Genomic DNA, 6,627 nt, shown 5'->3' on the forward strand with positions numbered 1-6,627 from the left:
CATCGTGGCCAGCGGCAGCACTGGCAGGTACCAAGACTGTCGGGGCGCCGGTCACCCAGGCTGCCACTGCGATTCCTGCACAGCCCCGCTCCTTGTGAGGGGGCAGGTCCTTCCTGCCCCGGGCAGCGAGAACCAAAAGACACAGGGGTTCAAGAAGAAGGGTTCGGTGGCAGAGCAAAGGGGCATTAAGAAGCTAACGAGAGGGCTACGGCCCACTGATAAAGACAAAGGGAAAATAAAAGCAGAGAAATGAGGCCAGCAACAGAAAGGGAGAATAATTACTGATAGTTACCTGATCGCCCTTTAAGAAGTAAAAAAGCAAAAAAGAAAATAAATTAGAAAGCAAACCCGACAACAACGTGAACCTCGCACTCTGCAGGCTACGACGCTGAAACCACCGGCGCTCAGCCCTGGCCGCTCCGGCCCCCTGCACCCTGCGCCGCGGAGCGGCCCCCGAGATCGGGAACCTTTCCGTAGGAGCCGCTCAACGCTGCGGCCTACGGACTGGCGCAAGTGCTTTCTTGCTAAGTGTACCTGAAGTACTAAAGTCTGCGACGTTTTCTTAAGAACGCATTAGGGCAGGTTGACGTTGCGCCCGCGGCAGCCTCAGCCCCACGCACCTGCGCGTCGACGAGCCCGCTGGGCGCAGCCGGGATGCTCGCTGGGAAAGCTCGCTGCCCAGTCTGAGGGCACCCTCCCTGGGCAGCCGCTCGCGGGTGGCCCCAGCCGGAAGAGCGCCCAGGCTGCGTCTAGCCCCGCACCGGTCCCGCCAAGGACTCGGCCTCCGCCCCTTCCTCATCCAAGAGTGACCTGCAGGGAACACGTCATTTTAGAAGGAAGGTCCTTATTCTGGGGACCATGAACCCCTGCAAAACATGTGGATGAGCTTCGGGGGAATCACTGAATCCTCTCCTTTAAATTACGTAGAATCTGCGCAGCCATGTTCCTGTACACATTCTTCTGTGGAAAGTGGGGCTATGTCCAGAGATCTTTAACCCCAAAATGACTGAGAAACCCCCAAGATTTAATTAAAGTCACACATGACTCCAGCCAGCTAGGCGGTTGGTCCTCTCTTCGTCCTCCTGCCGAATGCCTGCCGGGTCGAGGCTTTCGAAATGAACGAAGCGCTTGCTGTGCGTCAATGCCACTGTGAGCACTTCCCGTCCGTGAGTCTAACTCTCACGACGACCCTACGACACGATACTATCATCCCGCTGAGCAGATGGAGCACGAGAAGGCACGTGCTCAACGTCACAGCTCTTCTGGTTCTAAAACTTCTCACAATAAAATACGGCTATTTGCTTTTGTGCACGTTTCCCACCTACCTGATCTGTCTTCCCGTTTAACCTTCACCTGAGTCAGAGAGAAAAGATCCACCTCTGCTTGGCTGCCAAGTCGCAGACAGACACCCCCCACCCTCACCCCTCAGGAAAAGACCTTAAGTGCCGCAGAAGCTGGAGCAGGGGCCCTGGACATTCTGTCCCAGGCTCGAACTGGGTTTGCGATTCTTAAGGTAAGCATTGATCAGTAAAAAGCTACCTGTCTGCATATAGGAGTTCCTGAAGAATCTACAAAAAATACCAAAACTGAATTTAGCACTATAACAGACTATAAGACTGATGTGTAAAAATCCACACACTACTTCAGGAGCTGTGAGCCCCACTGCGAAAGCCCACCGTAGCAACCCCCCAAATCACGTCGGCCTTATCATCTTTAAAAAAGTAGCAACCCCCCAAATCACGTCGGCCTTACCATCTTTAAAAAATATCACCTGTGTTTCTATATACTAGCAACAATTTATAAATGAAATTTTTAAAAATCTCATAAACAGCATCAAAAAGAATACTTCAGAATAAATTTAACAAAAAGTCCCATGAGACCTGTACACTGAAAATTATAAGATATTGCTGAAAGAAATTAAAGACCAAAATAAAGAGAGATATGATTTCATGTACCGGAATAGTAAGGTATCGATCCTCTCAAAACTGATCTACGGACTCGATGTGATCCCTATCAAAATCCCAATAGATTTTTTGGCAGAAACTGGCAAGCTGACTCTAAAATTTGTACGGAAATGCAAAGACCTATAATAGGCAAAACGATTCTAGAGAAGAACAAAGTTGTGGGAACTATACTACCTGATTACAGTAGGCCTATAGTAAGACAGTGTAGCACTGGCTAAGGACAGACACCCAGATACACGGAACAGAAGACAGTCCATAAAGAAACCCACACACTGAAGACCGAGTGATTTTTCAACAAAGATGCCATGACAATTCAATGAAGAAAAGACAATCTTTTCAACAAATGGTGCCGGAACAATTTTATTTTCACACGCAAATTAATTAACTTAGATCTTACCTCACTCCACGTACAAAACTTCACTCAAAACACGTATCGATGACCTTAATGTAAAACCTAACACTACAAAAGCTTCTAGAAGTAAACAGATCTTTCCAATCGTGGATTAGGCAAAGAGTTCCTAGATATGACACAGAAGTACAATCCATAAGAGAAAAAAATGATAAACTGGGTTTCACTAAAATTAGAAATGTTGGCATTTCAAAAAACACTATCAAAAAATAAAAATAAGCCACAGACCGGAAGAAAATACCTGCAAAACATATAACTCATAAAGGACTTATTTCGAAAATATATAAAGAAGTCTACGGCCACGCCGTCCTGAACGCGCCCGATCCCATCTGATCTCGGAAGCTAAGCAGGTCGGGCCTGGTCAGTACTTGCATGGGAGACCACCTAGGAAGACCAGGTGCTGTAGGCGTAAAAAACAAAAAAAATAAGAGATTGTAAGCTGACAAGGTCCTTGCAATCTGTGAGGTCAACCAAGGGTTGCCTCGCCTAAAAAAATAAATAAAAATAAAAAATATATAAAGAAGGCAAACTACGGAAACAGTAAAAAAAAAAAAAAAAAAAAAGAATGCAGCGGTTGCCAGGGGTTAGGAGGAGGGAGAGATCAAGAGTTGGAGCACAGAGAATTTTGGGGGCAGTGAAACTATTCTGTATTATAGTGATGGACACATGTGATTATACATTTGTCAAAACCCACAGAATGCACACCACCACGAGTGGCCCCTAATGTAACTATGGACTCTAGATGACAATGATGTGCCAAGGTAGGTTCATCAGTTGCAAGGAATGTACCACTCTAGTCGAGGATGCTGACAACAGGGGAAGCATTGCACGTGTGGGGGCGGGGTGGTGTGTGGGAAATCCCTGTAACCTTCCTCTGATTTCGCTGTGAACCCAAAACCGCTCTAAAAAGAGTCTATTATATACACATATGTATAAAGAACTCTTGTGACTCAAATATAAAACACAGCCCTCCCCCTACACAAAAAAGGGAAAGATTTGAACTGGTATTTCACCAAATGAGATACAGAAATGATAAATAAGCATTTGGAAAGATGCTCCGTATCAGAAACCATTAGGGAAATGCAAATTAAAACCACAATGAGGTATCACTACACACCCAATAGAATGGCTAAAACCAAAACTGACAAGGCCAAGCACCAGCAAGGACGTGCAACTTCATCCCATGCTAATGAGGACGGACGCCTGAAAAGTATCTGCCTGGAGAAATGAAAACCTCCATCCACAGACATGTAAGCAAATACGCATAGCAGCATCATTCGTAGTAGACAAAAAACTGGACACAACCCAAATGCCACCCACTGGAAAAGTGATAAGCAAAACTGGGCACCGTCCATACAAGGCAAAACTGCTCGGCAACCAAGAAACAAACAGCTGACACGGGCGACAACGTGGACAGACAGCGAACGGAGATGCTTTGCCAGGCACAGGTCGAATGTTTGCTGGTTAGTTCACAGCACCTAGGATAAGCAACGGTGACTGGCAAAGAAGGCCGTCACCTCCCGATCTGAAAGCGTAAGCTCAGGTGTCACACTTGCCGTCGGCGCTGCGTTTCCTAGTCCGTAAGCAGAAGATGCTGGCATGGGCGGCTGTGAGGCTCTTACTAGTTCTGGGGGTGGATAACTTGAAAATGAAAGCTGGGCAAGTATTATTTATTGATGGGAAAGAATATGGTCGATCGGTTTGGATTCTCATTCCGGTCCTGCGGTGCGGTACACAAATGGGGTACACACCCCCTCACGTGACCCTCCCCAGTGTTGCCAAGGTTCTTCTCCTAACCGAGAAACAGTGTTACTCTTCCGTTCAAAATGCAGCGGCTCCCTGTGGCCTCCAGGAAAATCAAAGTTCCCAGCTTGCTTGCTTTTTCTCAAGTCCTGGACTGCAGCTTCTCGTCCGTGTGTGTGTGTGTGCGCGCGCGTGTGTGTGTGTGTGTGCGTGCGCGCATTTTTTTTGCTTTACTGAGGTATAGCTGACAAATAAGACTGTAAGGCCTTTAAAGTGCGCATGACTGGATGTGCGTACACACTGTGACAGGATGCTTCCCATCCAGTTAACTGATATGTCCATCACGTCACATGTTTATCTTTTCTTTTTTGTGAGAAACTTTAACTTCTACTCTCTCAGCAAATTTCAATTACAAAGCAGCGTTGCCGTCTATAATCACCACACAGTATATATATATACACATCAGCTCCTCAGACCTCCCTCATCTTATAGCTGAAGGCGGAACTGGAGTTTCTTAAAAAGCAAAGGCCAGACTCGAGGCACATCTGGATTCAAACCCTGACTCAGTCCCTTGCCAACTAAGTACCAAGTGATCGTCTTGAAACTTAGCTCTGTCATCTGTAGAGCTGAAACTAACGAGTCAACTGCAAGTGACTGTTTGTTAAAAGTCAGATGAGACAACCCTGGCCAGGGCCGGGGGCCTAACCCACGATGGCATGAACGAGTTCCTCACCCCCCTACCCCCCAAATTCTCTCATCAATTCAATTCTTCAAGACTCGACTCAGGTGTTTCCTTCCCTGCATTGCCCCGCCGAGCTCCCTCGGCGCTCTGCGGACGGACGGCCCTGAGGGTGAGTGCTGCGCCACGGTCTACGCCGAACTGGCAGAAACCGAGGCCAAAGCGTGTGTCCCACTCGTCTCTCCGGGGCACAGAGCAGGGGGGTGCTCGGTGACACCCTCCTCGGGCGATCAGTGGGGAGCAAACGAGCAGCGTAATCCAGACTGAGGAAGAACACGCTTGAAGAAGTGGCTTTGGGGGAAAAAAAAAAAAGCTTTTAAGTCACTATCGTCTCGCTCGCCTCCCACAGCAACTTCAACATCTGACCTCTTCCCTCTCGTGTGGGTGGGAGAGAGGAAGGGCGCGAGAGCCAGGCTGGAGGAAGGAGCTGAGCCCTGTGCCTCCTCTGTTACTTCTGCCTCTGGACACTGTTTTCGTGTTTCGTAGGAGTGTGAGACACACCCCTTTATTCACATGCTGCAGCCCGACAGTCTACCAGATGGTCACATTCAACTGCAGGTAACAAAACATACTCTGAAGACAAATAGGACTGTTTGGACTACAACAAATGCGGCCCTGTGTGATGTTCATTAGTGCTCTTCACCAAATGTTTCCAGCTCTCCCTCCAGGAAGAGGATTTCACTTCCCTGCCCCTTTAAAGTCAGGTGCTGCCACGTGACTTTCTCGGGCCAATGAAATGTAAACAGGTCTGACATGTGCCACTTCTGGAGCCTGCAGGAGCCAGAGCACAGCCTGCCTGCGTCAGTACCCGCGGGAGGACCGAGATGCCTCCCTCAGCCGGGCGTTCGTGTGGCGAAGCCCCGCGCCAGCCCACGATGAAACGGGCATGCGGCCTGGGCGACAAACAGACCCGTTGCCTCGGGCCACGGAGAACCCGGCTGCTCGTTAGCCCAGCGTGGTCCACGTACTCGGAAGGCCCGTGACGGGAGCACAGCGCTTCTCTACGCCACCCTCTGCCCTAATCGTGAGGATGATCTGCTCAGACTTGGGACTTGGGCTTATTAGAAACTTTTTAAGAATGGAATGAATTTTAGGATATTTTTTAAAAGTAAAAATAAAAAGAGTCCAAAGGTTAGCAAAATAATCGAATATGTTTAATGGGAAGGTTTCAACACTTAAGTAACCACATAAAAAAGGCTGAGGTGGACAAGGGTAGCATATAAACGACAGCATTGCTTTCGCTCCCCCATTTACCCCAAAACAAATACCTCTACTGCTTCCTCGCCCTGCTCAAATCAAAAACTGGGGACCTGGGTGCAACAGAGCACCGTGAGCAGTCACAACCAGTCACCAGGGGCTGGCCCTCAAAACGAAATCTATCCGCCACGCCGAGTGGCCCCATATCACTGTTCTGGACCGGCCTGAGGAGGCAAACCGGTCGCTCGAGGTGGTGAAGACCGCTGACTGCTCCTGCACCGTCCACCCCCGCCTCAGCGACAGCCTCTGAAGCTACTCTAGGCAGCAACGTACTCGGCTAAGGGACCACATTCCTAGCTACATGTGGCCATACGACTGAGTTCAGCCAGTCGCACAGGCGGAAGCACATGGTACTCCTCAGAAGGATGTTTTAAAGGGAGGAATCGGGCCTTAGTCTAGTCTTGGTGTCGACGGCACCGGGACCCTAATGGCCATCATGAAATCTGACGGCAGAAACCATATCCTGGAAACATCGGCACGGTGACATTAACGGAGTGAAGTCCCTGATGACCTTC

General features: G+C 48.9%; 1 protein-coding gene and 1 pseudogene across 1 annotated transcript in view; one reads left to right on the top strand and one right to left on the bottom strand.

Annotated features, from left to right (window-relative positions):
* The window catches only part of KMT2C (lysine methyltransferase 2C), a 226,149-nt gene that overhangs the window by 210,119 nt on the left and 9,403 nt on the right, over positions 1-6,627 (bottom strand). The gene's annotated exons all lie outside the window — the stretch shown is intronic.
* On the top strand, positions 2,665-2,782 carry LOC111730487 (annotated as a pseudogene).

The sequence above is a fragment of the Pteropus vampyrus genome, unplaced genomic scaffold (genome assembly GCF_000151845.1).
Source record: "Pteropus vampyrus isolate Shadow unplaced genomic scaffold, Pvam_2.0 Scaffold316, whole genome shotgun sequence".
NCBI classification, from domain to species: Eukaryota; Metazoa; Chordata; class Mammalia; order Chiroptera; family Pteropodidae; genus Pteropus; species Pteropus vampyrus.